Source organism: Chenopodium album, chromosome 1, assembly GCF_948465745.1.
Source record: "Chenopodium album chromosome 1, dcCheAlbu1.1, whole genome shotgun sequence".
NCBI classification, from domain to species: domain Eukaryota; kingdom Viridiplantae; phylum Streptophyta; class Magnoliopsida; order Caryophyllales; family Amaranthaceae; genus Chenopodium; species Chenopodium album.
The window spans coordinates 64,532,768-64,548,658 of NC_137834.1; positions in this window are offsets into that span (position 1 = coordinate 64,532,768).

The window sequence follows — 15,891 nt, forward strand, 5'->3', positions numbered from 1 at the left end:
GGACATTGGACCGCCTGGCTGACAAGGGCTTGTTGAAGTCATATGTCTTGAAGTCCAAAGCAGCTTCTAAGACGAATCCGGGGCAGTCGTAAAAAATTGTCCAGCCTACTAGTAGCTCGGATACCGACAAGGATCCGGTCTACACCATAGCAGGTGGATTCGCAAGCGATGGCCCAACCATCCGGGGCACCAAGGATCATCTGAAGAGGATCCATTTAGTTGATGATGGACAGGCATCCTCAAGTGGAACATTCCCAAACGTCCTCATAGATAAGAACGATCAGAGAAAAGTTCGCCAACCGCAATGACGACCCAGTCATCATTGAATGCAAGGTCACCAACTAGCTGGTTGGCCAGATCCTCATAGACACAAGTAGATCTTCTGATCTCATCAGCTAAGTTTCAGACCCGGATTAATTACAAGCAGGAAGGTCTGCGCGACGTCTCCCATCCATTAGTTGGCTTTGGGGGAGGAGTCATGCACCCAGTCGGACAAATTGACATTCTCATCCGCTTGGGGGAGAAGGGACAAGGGTAGCACATGGTCGTCCGGTTCTTGGTGGTTAAAGAGCTGAACGCCTACAACATCATTCTTGGCCGGCCCACTCTGAATGAGTGCAAGGCCGTCATCATCCCAGCTCTCATGCTTCTCAAGTATGAAAGGGGTGATGGCACTGTCGGCTCCCTCAACGGGGATCAGATGACAGCAAGAGAATGTTATCTCTTCGACGTCAAGCCGACTGCTTCTGCAGCCGGTCAGTTGAAGGAGCCAATAGACCTTGACGATATCAAGGACCCTAATTCACCCCCTCCAGTAGCCGCAAATAAAAGAAAAACTGAAATCTGATGGAGGTGAAAAGAAATAGCAATCACTAACCGGGGAGCGGTTAGATGATCTCCGTCCCCAGTCGGCTGGTGAGCACATTGATATCCCTCTAGACGACAGCCGTCTAGAGCTGACGGTTAAGGTGGGGACGACTGCTTTTGAAAGGCCGGGTGCAGACTTGCACCATTTACTGAAAGAATTCAAAGACACCTTCGCCTTTGACGTGGAGGAGATGCCAGGCATCAGCACAGATCTCGCAGTCCATAAACTCGCCGTGGATCCAAAAAAGAAGTCCATCCGGCAAAAGAAAAGAAACCACAGCGAGGAGAGAAGTCAGGCAGCAGTTGTCGAAGTAAAAAAGTTATTGGACGTTGGGTTCATTCGGCCATGTAACTTTCCCCACTGGGTTGCAAATGTTGTGCTTGTAAAGAAGCCGAATGGTACCTGGCATATGTGTGTTGATTACACAGACCATAACAAGGCATGTCCAAAGGACGGTTATCCGCTCCCAAAGATCGACAGTCTGGTCGACTCTACAGTCGGGCATGCCTTGATGAGTTTTATGGATGCCTACTCCGGTTTCCATCAGATACCCCTGTGGATAAAAGATCAAGAGAAGACGGCCTTCGTCACTGATCAGGGGTTATTCTGCTATAATGTGATGCCATTTGGATTGAAGAATGTGTCGGCTACTTTCCAACGGATGATTAATACAGTCTTCGTTAATCAGATTGGGAGGATTGTAGAGGCGTATGTTGATGACATGATAATCAAATCCAAGCTACAGACGGATCACCTTGGTGATCTCCTAGAAATCTTAACCATACTCAGGCGGCATAAGGTCATGTTAAATCCCAAAAAGTGTGTTTTGGTTTTGAGTCTGGGAAGTTTCTCGGATTTTTGATTGATCAAAGAGGGATAGAGGCTAACCCTGAGAAGATACAGGCGGTAATTGACATGAAGTCACCCCGCATTGTCAAGGAAGCCTAAAGGCTTACTGGTTGCCTAGCTGTGCTTGGGAGATTCCTCAGCCGGTCAGGTGACAAATGCCTTTACTTCTTCCAAACAATCAGGAAGAAGACTAAATTTGAATGGGGGGATGATGCTGAAGCGGCCTTTCAGAAATTAAAAGAGCATTTTCACTCCTTGCCAAGGCTTGTTAGCCCTCTGCCAAAGGAGACGTTTTTCATGTACCTAGCCATCTCAGATCATGCCCTCAGTGCTGTTCTCCTTGCTCAGAGAGATAGCAATCAGCTTCCGGTCTATTCCATTAGCCATGTGCTCAGAAATGCCGAACTCCGGTACCCCATGGTTGAAAATTTTGGCCTCGCTATTTACATGGCTGTTAAGAAGTTGAAACCATACTTCTTGGCACATCCGGTGGTGATCTACATAGATCAGCCTCTCAAGCGGCCAATGACAACCCTAGACTCACCCGGAAGAATGCTAAAATGGGCTATTGAAATGCAAAGTATTGAAATCACCTACGAACCAAGAAAGGCAGTGAAGGGTCAGGCGTTTGTCGACTTCATTGTCGAAATGACAAGGTCGGTTGCTCCGGATAACCTTGATCAGGTTTGGAAGGTGCATGTAGACGGGAGCTCTACTATGAACGGCTGTGGTGTAGGCATAATCTGTGAATCCCCTAAAGGGGGAAAATATGAGTATGCACTACACTTCAAGTTCCAGGCCTCAAACAACGAGGCGGAATATGAAGCCCCGCTGGCCGGATCCGCATGTGTAAGGCGGCAGGGGCAACAAAAATTGACGCTTGCTCAGACTCTCAGTTTGTCGTTAGCCAATACAATGGTGAGTTTGAAGCCACCCATTCGGCTATGATCAAGTATCTACAGGCGGTCAAGGCTGAAGCGGGGACACTTGAAGAATTTCATCTAAGTCAAGTGCCCCGGTCCAAGAACAATCAGGCGGATGCTCTGTCAAAATTGGCATCCTCCGCCTCTTGTGATACGCCTCGGTCATTCTTTTGGGAAATAATAGAAAAGTGAAGCATATCTGATGACGAGCCCATTGGAATTCTAAACCGAAGTTCTACTTTGATGGATGGCATCCGGGCGTATCTCACAGACGGCACGCTTCCCAATTCACCCCAGGAGGCAGCCGTGCTGAAAAAGCGTGTAGCAAACTTTGAGATAAGAGAAGGAGAGCTCTTCAAGGCGGGTTTTCTAAAGCCCTTACTGAAGTGTGTTACCCCGGAAAAGGGGAAAGAAGTTCTCGAAGAGTTTCATGCGGGATACTGCACCTCCCACTTAGGCGGCAGATCCCTAGCCGTCAGAGCAAGGCGACATTATTTCTGGCCCACTCTAGAGTCAAATGCTATGGAATTTGTTAAAAAGTGTGACAATTTTCAAAGATTTGGCAAGCTCATCCATCGCGCGGCTACTAATCTGACGACAATCCACAGCCTAGTCCCGTTTGCTAAATGGGGCATGGACATGCTAGGTCCGTATACTCCTACATCAGGCAAAAAACGCTATTTTCTTATGGCTGTGGACTATTTCACCAAGTGGGTGGAAGCGGAGGCGGTCAAAGGCATCAAGACAAAAGATGTCATCTCCTTCATATGGAAGAACATTATCACCCGGTTCGGGGTACCTATGTCTATGGTATTTGATAATGGACCGCAATTTGAGACGCCTCGGCACAAAACTTGGTTGGGAGATCAAGGGATCTCACACTATTTTGCGTCATTCGGCCAACCCCAAGAAAACGGCCACGTTGAAGCCTTCAACAAACTCATCTCAGACGGTATTAAGAAGAAAATTGAAAGAGCTGGTGGTTTGTGGGATGAAGAGTTAATTCATGTCCTATGGGCCATTCGGACAACTGAAAAAGGGTCAACCGGTGAAACCCTATTCCTCATGGTTTACGGTGTCGAAGCCGTCTTGGCCGTCGAGCATTATGAGCCGACTTTACGAGTCATGCTATATGATGAAGAGGCAAATTGGGAGGCCATGCGGCTGGCATTGGACTTACTCCTGGAGCGCAGGGGCAATGCTGCCTTGCGTCATGAGATTTACCGTCTGAGAATGACTCATGCTTACAACAAGAGAGTACACAAACGACCCTTGAAAGTTAGGGACTTTGTGTCACAAAAAATGGAGGCAACCGGTAGGGCCAATGAGCAAGGAAAGCTAACTCCTAATTGGGAAGGTCCCTACCGGATATATGAAGAAGTAAGAATCGGCACCTACCGCCTGGAAACTCCAGACGGCAGACAACTGCCTAGAACTTGGAATGTAGATAACTTGAAAAAGTACTACTTCTAAGGCTTGTATTTGTAAATAAAAAGCCCATTAATGAAAAAGTTGCTTTTTTTGTTTTCAATATTGATTTAATTGCTTTGTATATATACATACGCAATCCAAGTTACCGTCTGTTGAAAACACAGACGGACAACAAATCGAATAAGCTAGGTTACAACTTAGCAGCTAACACGATATTTAAGTCGGATCTCCGTCTAGGCGGACCTTTAAATATGAAATTAAACCTAGTCAAAAGACTTAATGGCTAAAATTAAAATTAAAAAAGAGGTCAATGGTCGGATGCAATAGTGTTTTTATAAATTCGTCTGCTCCTATTTGAGTATGGCGTCCGGCGACGCCCCTCCGGGTGTTATCGTCGCAGAGGGCATTCTATCGTTTGCTCTACCAACATACGCAGACGGCAAAAATTGAACGGCCAAATTGGTCAACTCATAGTTGTCTGACCAAAGTAGTCTAAAATAATGATTAAGATTAAAACCGGATATCAAGTGACATCAGCCGGTGAATTACAGAAGTTCTCTGTTAGACTATTTAACAAAATTGTACCAGCTACCCCAATGGGGCAAGAGATTAAGGTGAAATGGATTGCAGGTACTTCAGACGACCATTAAGTTGTCTGGGATCCATCAGACAGGGGGACTATATGTCCCTTGTCCCATTGGTTGCCAGGCAGCAATTACCCGCCTGTCTCACAAAGAAATTATGAGAATTCTCGGATTGGATAAAATGGCTGACGTTGACGGCTGTGTACTTGGTTTGGGGCAATCACTACCGTGATTGATTGACTTAGGTACATTCCATACTCTTTAAAGTATCAAACATTCCAAAGTCAATCAATCATATAAGTACTGAAACCAATCATACAACTTCCAGGGGCAATAGTAGCCGGTATACTATTTGAATTGTCGTATGCTTACTGTCTGAATTGTCGCATGCTTTAAAAAGATAGGCAAAAATTTCAAAATTAAAATTACAGAATATATATGCATAAATGGAAACAAAATAAAATTTCATCAAGCCGACTTAGTCGGCATATTTTCATTCAAAACCGGCAAAAAGCCGGATAAATATTGTTAACCGGATAAACATCCGGGAAAAGAGAAATAAAATTGTTACCGACTCCACAGTTGGTAGAAACAAAGATACTCGGCACGCAGGCCGGAAAGTTCTAAAATTCTAAACGCTTGGCATACTGCCGTTGAAAACATTAAGAATGAGGTTGGGCCGCCTAGTTCTCCGGGTATTGGACTCCCTGGTTTGTAGCCGCCTGGCTCTCCTTGGGGTTCTCCTCATCGTATTAGACATCTATGGTCTCTCCTTCCCCATGAAGTTCCTTAGCAGGCTCCTCCAATTCTCGGTTCGCCCAGGCGGCGAAGGACTCGGGCTCCGGCTCACCCTTCTCCCTTAAATAAACTACGGTTTCAGAATATTGGAAAGCTAGAGCCCACATGCAGTATTCTTGATTGGGGTAAAGGGCAGCCTAGGCGATCTTCATCCGGGTGTCAGCGTCCTCATTATTTTCAGAGATCACGCGCTCCTGCTCCGCCTCAATGGTCGCCTTGAGATTCTTTTGGACCTACTCTGCATCCTGTTTCAGCTTCTCAACCTCCGCCTTGAGGTTAGTATTCTCTTGGGAGAGACCCTGCAAGGTTTGGAGGTCTTCCTTCGCCTTCTTGAGTTTGGACTCAACCGTGGTGGCCTTTTCCTTTACCTCATCCAGAGCCTGCTTGAGACCCCTAACCTCCTCCGCCTACTGCATCAAGATGGCTTTAAATTAAAGTTAACTAATTGTACACTCATATTTAGCAACATCTTGTGAATCCCTAACTGATCTAATGACTCTTTTTACCTCCTCCCTCTTCCGGGAATATTGCCGCTTGAGTCCCTCAACCCTGAGCATGGTCTGTAAACACAAACAGTGTCAATCATCTGGGATACTTTATGCTTAATTGTAGAAAAAATGAATTAAGTGTACCTCAGACAAGAGAGCCAGGATCCGTTCAACATTGAACGTCTCGATGCTAGGGATAGCATCCTTCTCCTTCTTGTGCACCGCCGCCAGCATGGCCCGGGCATGTGCCTGGACATCCGGCCATCGGGGGGATCGATCTGCACCATATGTCAAAGGTGAGTGAACTATATAGGCGGCACCAAATTGATACCGGCTGTCTCATGAAGAAGTTTGTTGAGAGTGAGATTTCACTCGCAACGGCCAGCCCAGCTCAGGCGGGGATTCGAAGTGTTTGAATTTACCTTTAGGAGCTTGTGGGTTTGCTCCACCCACAGGCGCAGAAAGGCCGGATGGGACCAAGTCAAAGCCCACTCTGAAGCCTCCTACAATAGTGTTTCTCCCCCCGATGCGGAGGCGGTGCTTCCTAGAAGACCCCTCAGGGCCCGTCTTACCTGAAGTCTCTTTTGCAGACTTAGCAGGTTTGACTAGAGTGGAGGCGGTCTCCTTCAGGCCCCGTTTGAAGAGGTTTTTGGTGAAGGACTTGGGAATTTCTCCACCCTGAAACATAAAAGTACTAGTTAAGCATGCGGTTGCGCCTGATAAAAAGTTAGGCTAAGGAAAAGGCATTTACCTCTGCCCTCAGTTTGGCAGCCTTAGCCTCCGCCAGGTCTCTTATGATCTGTGCAGAGGACCATTTGGGGGTCTTTTCCTCAGCCACCATATTTAAAGCGTCTTCTGCAAAAAATAACAAACACAATAAATACAAAATTATGACTAAATAGTAGAAGTGCAAGCGGCATTAAACCGGATGCCGGTCAAACGTATGTTTTGGAATCAGGGTGCTGAGCCCGCAGGCGGACAAGAACGCCTCATCTTTGAACCATGCACACATGGGAATCTAATTATTAGGGACTTTGATTACATCCCCGGTTGAGAGAGTCTCCGTATGGAGCTTAAAAAACTTGGTTTCCATGATCGCATCGTAGTCATCTCCTGGTATATTGGGGAGGGCACATTTGCGACCTAGAAGGTCGAGTTTCTTATTATACCGGCGCAGCTCCCTGTTCTCTCGCTGGGTTAGGGCAGACAGCAAATAAAAACTTGTCTTACAACCGTCATACTTGGACACCTTGTCCAATGTCATCTGATATTTAGGAAGGGTGGTCAGAGTGTACCACGCCCTCCTACTGCCTAGGTTGGGACTCATATAGTGCATATGAGTAAAATCCTGCCAGCTTGGGTTCAAATTTTGCATCTCACAGGCGGCAAAATACCCAAGAATGTTGGCCCATGAGTTTGGGGAGAGCTGCCTGACTCCTAGGCCATAAGCTCTAAGAATGGCCCTCACCGCATGGTGAAGCGGGAAGCGGAGGCCTGCCAGGAACGCCGCCTCGTAGCATCCAAAGTAAGCATCGGTGTTTTCCTGGTCATCCTCCCAAGAGATGGTGCCCAGCACAGCGGAACCCGAATGGTATAACCTTTTCACATGGGTCGTTTCTTTACAAAGCCCTCAATATCGCTTAACATAATCTGTCAGTCTTTAGCGAACACGTGAATATTAAAGGGACCATCTTTATCTTCCCACTTTTTTATCTCCTTAACCTCGCTATCCTCAAGCGGGGAGAGGGGGTGTCACTATCGTCCTGAGAGCTAGACCCTGAGGCGGAGTCTTCGTCGTCTCTCTCGTCACCGGCTGACCTTGAGGTGGACTCTTCCCCGTCTCTGTGTCCAGGGTCAGCTTGATCGACTTCCATTTGGGAGTCGGCCCCCTTACCGTCTCTACCCGCATATAAGATTGTATCGCTGGGGGGTTCTAGGGATCCCAGATGGGGAATACTCCCCAGAGCTTTCATTGCCCTAAGACCCCTCAACCGGGGTTATCTCATTGGACAGCACTTACAAAGAACCGTCTCTCCGACGCCGTCTGGTGGCTGTCTGTTTGGTTCTAGCCATCGTGTCCTTCACAGACACATAGATGGTCGGTTGAGGAGTATAAAATTTCTCCATGCACCCCGAGTCGGCACTCCCAGTCCTAGACTCAGCCGTCCTAGGCGACCGGATGAGTACTGACCTTGGTTGTGCCGTGTGTGTTGGTGATGAGTCCATTTATTGAATGAATTGAAGCAAATGAAACGAGTTGAAAGGGGTAGAGGCGGTACCTTACGTTTGTCTCTAAAAGGGGGCAAACGGCGATGTCCGACTGAGTCACTGCTGAAGTTGATCTTGCTTGCTTGGGGCACAGGCGGGAAAAATACCAAATTTGTGTTCACACACACAGACGGAAGGTAGACTCTCTCTCTCTCTCTAACTCTGACTTTATCTCTCTAGTATTTTTTTGGAGACGTCCAAAACTAGGGGGGTAAAGTTAGTATTTATAGAGGGGTAAATTGGGGAGTAATTTCGTAATTTCCCCGGAATGTGAAAAGTTAAAATTTTCACAAATTCGCCACCTATGGTGGAGTGACATGTGTCACAGATGCCACGTGGCGCGCCACGTCACATATGTGAGGGGCAAATATTTTGGGTAATTTTACCCATGTCACGTGGTCCAATCAAACCTCGACACGTGTCATACCCTAGTTGGTCCGAATTGGAACAATCTCCATTTGAAACGTGTCCTTCCTAGAACTTGGGAGAAAAAGACGGCCTTCAATGGCCCAAATCCCGAGAAAGCCGTAATTTGGCGCAGCCTAGAATGGTTAGGTCAGAGTGACCTAATCAAGGGCACATTTCCCAATGACCCTATAAATCGGGAGATTTTTCCCATTTTTGGGGCATCTACAATTATTATAGCATACCCTACATTCTCTTACATTAGAGAATCACCTGATCTCGGAATCCGAGAGATCTCACCTCTTTTTCCGCACTTTCTCCCGTTTTCCTTCAAGTACTAACTTGATCGTCGGAGGCGGAGCTCCAACCACCCAGGGTCTGCGTTGTTTTGCAGGTACAGGCCGCGCGCATCCAGTCTCTGAGCTGTAACTCTCCCGAAGGACAATAAACACCCAAAATAGGATCCATTCTATAAGGATTTGGACCATTTAACAAGCCTAAAGATCAATTGTCATATCTAGCACCAAACATTGACGACCCTATAGAATGAACTAATTATCTCCATAATTGTGATCCTTGGTATATATCTAGTAATTGCACTTATCGAAGACATAACTCCTTCAGGTTTAGCATGTTGTTGGGCTGCTAGTTTGTTAGCAATGCTGGTGTGCTAGCATGCAATGCCCTGCACCAGCCAGCGTTGCTGGCGGCCTTGATTAGGTCAGCACCCGTATTAGCAGCCATCCCCCTAACACTCGGTAGATTGCTTGTAGAGTGCTTGATTTTATCATCGTGTCCTTTCATAAATCCGAATCGAATTAAGAAGCTCGTTTTCGATGATCCTAGATTGATATCCGACGTCTTTGCTCATAATACTCTAATGATTCATTAATTCCTTTCGAATTAATTAGTCGTCACAAATTGGCTACTTGATTGGGGGTGACCCGTAGGGTTCAGTCAAGATTAAGCTGTTACATTAATTGTACATTAATATTAATGATCAGAAGCGGCCTCCATCTAGGCATTCCTATCACTTAAACTCACTAAATAATTCGCTTTCTCATAATTACGAACCCTCTATCGGAATAATACACGTGTTCGAAGAACGCTATTCCTCTCAATACATTCCTCATGATTTTTTTAAGCTACCCTGCAATTGTTGTTACAATGCAAATTCATTGACACAATATCTTAGAAACCAATAGAAGTACCACACCTAATCATATGTTTAAAATAAGGACGAAAGACAATCTAAAAAAAAAACTCACTGAACAACTTCATTACAAATCACTCACCCACCAATTACGTCTGCAGCTTATTAAGGAATCAACATACCTCTCTAACACCATAACTAACACAAAGGAAAAAATAACTTCCTCATCAAATAGAGAAATTGAAAAACAATGCATATCACATTAACATACAAAAAAACCCTGCCATATATATATATATATATATATATATATATATATATATATATATATATATATATATATATATATATATATATATATATAATGAAACTGAAACAATACCAAAATAATTAATCACATTAACTTAACGAAAAATGGCATGATTTACAAAATAAAAATATGGTATACAACAGATTCAATCTTCCATACAGAAACTTATAATAAAAAACATACCACACAAATTCTACAAACATGCATGAAAACATATATATGGTTGTAGACACCTAAAAATGTCTCCCCAAAACCAAACCCGATAATGAACAACCTTTCATCGCAATTATTGGTCAGGTTAAGCATTTAATCTTTGAGTGCTTAAATACATATTTCCATTTCATAAACCAACCCAATTCCTATCTCGTTTCCCCAAACCATAACGTATTTTCCTCTTTTCGTGCCTTTAAACTCAAAATAATTCATTTTGCGTCCTTTTTTAAAAAATGTTTAGTCCAATTTAATTTTGGTCCATAATCTGAGTCTAATGATTGAATAGTTGGATGGGGCTTGAATAGAGCTTTCCAATGATATATTATAAGCCCAAATCCGAGTTATAATGAATAAATTATGGCCAAAATACTAAACTGAGCCCAAACCGAACCTAAGCCCACCTTACCTACGACCCAATGATCATGTGGAGGGTCCAAAAGCTTTAATCCCATTCCTAGACCAAGTAGGATTAATTGGAAGGTTCTATAAGTTTCTAAAAGATCTTAATTACCCTTTTTGAAAAGATAAGATTAAAGAGTTTGAAATTGAATAAAACTCCTCTTTTTGAAAGTCCTATTTCTATTCGAATTGAAAGACGTTCAAAGATAGTCAGATATTATTTTCGTGCCTGTAGGCGTCGTTTGAAGTGCGCCTACGTTAAAAGCATGTTGTGAATATGCTTGGCACTCATAGGAAGTGAGAATTGACATTACGATTAGGGACAACGATTAGGGACAAATAAAGTAGGGAGCCACCAACAAGTTTCTAAGGAACTTGTAAACCGTTCACGGATCATAAAAGGCAACCACGATAAGGGACAACGATAGGCAACAACGATTGACCCATGAAGGTTACACCCCATTCATAATCCATGAGATTATTAACTCCATATGGTTCGGAACCACGAAAGGAGGATCGGGGATGATGGTACGAAGTGAGTCATGGAGTCACATTCGCCCGTATTGGCCTCTACTCGATTCTTATATCGAAAAGCATTCCTGTGATCTCAAAGGCATACAAACAATAATTCAATTCGCTCCAAACTATTATTTAACTAAATTGGTTCAAAATTAATGCATACATAATTCTAAAAATTTGGTGATCACTTCAATTAATAATAAGATTAAAAGGGACCCTAAACCGGTTGTCCAAATTATCTTATTAGTCGTGATTTTCAATTACATATTCCCTTTAAACATGCAATATGGTGATCAAAATAAATAATAGAATCAACATTAATATAAAAACCAATTTAATCATAATTCCAACAACATATAAAAATCGTTAGAAATATAATAATAATAATAAAAAGAGCATGATCCTTACTTTGAATCTGTTTGTTTGCAACTACAGAATAATAAACGAGTTAGTAACTTCAAGGAAATAATAAAACAACAATTAAATTAAATCAAATAAAATATGGTTGATTTTGGGGCCAAACCCTCAAACGATTCTATCTTTCACGCCTTGGCTTAAGGACAGAACCTCGAGTAAAATATGGACTCCTTTGAGTGCTTGAAGAAGGAATTTTGAAGTGAAAAGGGTAGGCTAGTGTTTAGGTTGAGAGCATAGAAGAGAGAAAATAAGAATAATCCAATTCTGGTTTCCCCGTACATCAGAAATAAGGGGGTATTTATAGGGAAATGTGCTGAGGGAGCACACAGAACCCTAAAATGACAAAAACCCTAAAAAAAGTATCCCGTGACACGGTCAGACTGTACAGTGACACGGTTAAACTGTACCGTCAGACAGTACACACTCCCGTGACACGGTCAGTTTTGGAGTGACGCGGGAAGTTTTCAGAAAACGGAACAGAAAACGCGTTAAGGGTTTACGCGGAAAGGACACGGAACATCCCGTGTCACGGCAGACCTCACGTGTCACGGGAAGGGTTCCCGTGACGCGGTCAGGCTACACCGTGACACGGTCAGTTCCAGTCCATTTTTCCGTCTAAATTCATTTTTAACCCTAATTTCTTTCGGCTTTTTAAGTGCCGATTTATAATTTCGGGCTTTTTCTAACTTTTATTATTCGGACTAAAATAATAAAATAAAATGTTTGGGCCAAAAATAAATAATAAAAAGGTTTGGGTTTAAAATTAATTAACAAGCTTGGGCTAAAATTAAAACTATGCTTTTACCAAACACCAAGACTGATCCATAGACCTTTCAAAAATAAGAATTTAATAAAATACGATTTTTTAAGCACTCTCAGGATTAAATACTAAACCCGACCAATAGTGGCGGTGAAAGGTTATTTATCATCGGGTTTGGTTTTGGGGAGACATTTTTAGGTGTCTACAGAAGCCCCCACTTTGACTGAGTTTGTAGAAACGTTAGTTTCGAAAACGATAGTCAAAGTAGCCGATAGGGACGGAGAATGATTTAAGACGTTCTGCGATCCTAAATCACTCTGTATACGCCGATACCTGCAGAAAAAATGTTAGATCTACAGATAAAAGAGTAAAGGGATAGAATACGTATCTGGCACCAGTGTGTCGGTGACCGAGTGACATTGATTGAAACGCTTTCCATGCTTGAGGAAAGCCGACTGAAGAGTTTGGCAGTTTTCTAAGCCTGAAGAAAGCTACCGGATAATACTTTCCATGCCTGAGCAAAGTCGACGAACAAATTTGGTGTCATTCTATGCTTGAAGAATTCCACCGATAATGCCTTCCATGCTTGAGGAAAGCCGACAAAGGAATTTTTTGGTTTTCTATACTTGAAGAAAAATCCACTGATGATGCTTTCCATGCCTGAGGAAAGCCGACTTGGCGGTTTTCTATACTTGAAGAAAAATCCACCGATAACGCTTTCCAAGCCTGAGTAAAGCCGACTTGGCGGTTTTCTATACTTGAAGAAAAATCCACCGATAACGCTTTCCAAGCCTGAGGAAAGCCGACTTGGCGGTTTTCTATACTTGAAGAAAAATCCACCGATAACGCTTTCCAAGCCTGAGGAAAGCCGACTATTGCTGAAAATTGATAAGTGTATGGTGGTTCGATTATCCCCGAACGTGGGCCGCAGATGATTCACAATTTTAAGCCGATTATCCGACCATATTAAATGCTTAAAATGCCGAAAAATAGGCTTTGACGCTTGCTAGGGGTAAAATGGTAATTTTAGCCCCCCCCCCTTAAATATCAGTTGGGATTTTCCGCGTAACCGTAGCGAAAAATAATCGCCCAATAAACTCGGAAAGTCAGCCAAACTGGTCAAAAAGCTAAGAATATTCCCTGACCAAGCTCAGTTTTGCCGCGCCACGTCATCAGGTTCCCGTGACACCGGTCAGGGGTTCCCGTCAGACGGGACAAGTATCCCGTGTCACGGGACCCCCTTTTTTTTCTTTTTTCTTTTTTTCTTTTCGCTGTTTGAATCAGTCAACAACGGTCACTTTTGCTCTTTTTTGTCCTTTTCTGTCTTTAAATCCGCGTGCTTGTTTTCACCATTTCACCATTTTACACTTCTTCTTCACACTTGCTTTCACACTTCACCATTTTGCTCCTTTCTTGCCAAAAACTGCCGCGCCACGCCTGAGGTTAACCGCCGGCCGTCGAAGTTCGCCGTGACACGGTAACGGCGACCGTGACACGGTTAGTCTGATTTTTTTCTTCTCCCCTTTTTTTTGTTTTGCTGCGGTTTTTTGGCTATTGTACTGCGCTGCTGCTGTTTCCGTTGCTGCCGCCCAGATTGTCGGAGCTTCGTCAGGCTTGAAGGTCGCCGTGACACGGTTAGTCTTGACCGTGACACGGTTAGTCTTGCCCGTGTCGCGGCAGCTGCGCTGGTGGCAGGAACACATTTTCGAGTTTTGGAGTTCGAATTTCACCAATTTTGTTGTAACTTCTCGATCTTCTCCTCATTTTCGACCCTTTACAAACATTCATGTAAGCTCCCTTTGATTTTTGCTTTGAATTTGCTTCACATTAACAATTTCATGACAAACCCTAAAAAATCAATTTGGGGGTTTTTGATTTTGAAGCTTTATGTTGAAATTCTTGCCATGATTTTACTTGTATATGTGTACATGTGTGTTTGTGAGAAATTTGAGACAAAAATTGCATGATTTGATGGAGAATTGAGCAAATCACCATTTTTGGGTGCTACTTTGTGAAATAATGTTCATGTTTTGAAATGGTGAAAAAAAATGGTGGTGAATCTTGTGAAATGATGTGTTGATTCATATTTTGCATATGTACTATATTGTCATGGAGAACATAGTATCATGCGGCTAGGAGAAGTGTAGTATTAGTTTGTCATGGAGAAACTAAATACCATAATTTTTGCCAATTTTTAGCCTTGAGGTAAAAATTTAGCATATAATTCAATAAACAACTAAATAACTTAGGAAATGATGCTAAGTATTCAGATTATTATTTTAAATATGCGACTTGAATTAAATGTTTAGGAAATGATGCTAAACATTTAAATATGCAACTTGAATTAAATGTTTAGGAAATGATGCTAAACATTTAGATTTTAATAAAATTTAGCATATAATTCAATAAACAACTAAATAGCTTAGGAAATGATGCTAAGTATTTAGATATTTATTTTTCATTATAAATATGCAACTTAAAAATGTTTAGGAAATGATGCTAAACATTTAGATTTTTATAATAGCATGCCTAGACGACGAGATTGCGACCTTTCTACCCGCGGCCGGCGTCGGGCTTTTCGGGAGGACACTCCCACTGTCGCTGAGGGCGTGGACGACGACGTCTTGGAGTCCGAGCCTCGGACTTCTACGAGTAGGGGTAGGTGGGTTCCACCTCCGTGGACCCCAGACCAGTTGGTTTTCTGCCGTGAAAACCACGTTTCTCACCGCGCACTCTCCGGCATAGTCGATGGCACACTTCGCCAGCATGGTTCCGGGGCCGGTGATTTGATCCCTCGACTTCACCAGGTCATTACGGGGGATCCTGCTACGAGCGCCCTATGGGAGTCGTCTGGCTTGGTCGATTTCTACGCGGCGATTGTAGGGTTTCGCAGCCCCCGTGGTTGCGGCGCGACGGTTGTTCGCGCATTGTTGGAGTATTTCTGGGATACTACCAACACGTTTCACTTTGCTTGGGGGGAGATGACGGTGACCCCCTTAGACTTCAGCATGATCAGCGGGCTGCTCTTTACTGACCGGGCAGTAGGCCAGATGTCTTATCTATCCTGGACATCGGCTGAGGTAGCTGATTTGTTGGGTCCGATCGTTCAGCACATCAGGACTCGACCAGTGTCACGAGGTGGTCCTAGGAGTGGACGATCGGAGTCGGCTTCAGTTCTTGCTCGTGGCTTCGATATGGAGGATACGACGACCGAGCAGCGGGTGCGGATCTTCATCTTGATCCTGATCTCTATGACCCTCTCTCCCGACAGGAGTTCACGCGTGCTCCTCTGCTACCTCCCCTCTTTGGCCAGGATCCCCGAGATAGGATCCTACAGCTGGGCCAGTCTTGGGTACGCGGATCTTCTTCTATCTCTGCGTCATGGCTGCCGTCAGCTGAATGACGAGTCCCCTGTCACCGTTTACGGCCTGTGGAGAGTCGTAGAGGTGATAATCTTTTCCCCTTTTTGTTTCATTTTAGCTTGTTCGACTCGTGTACTAAGTATT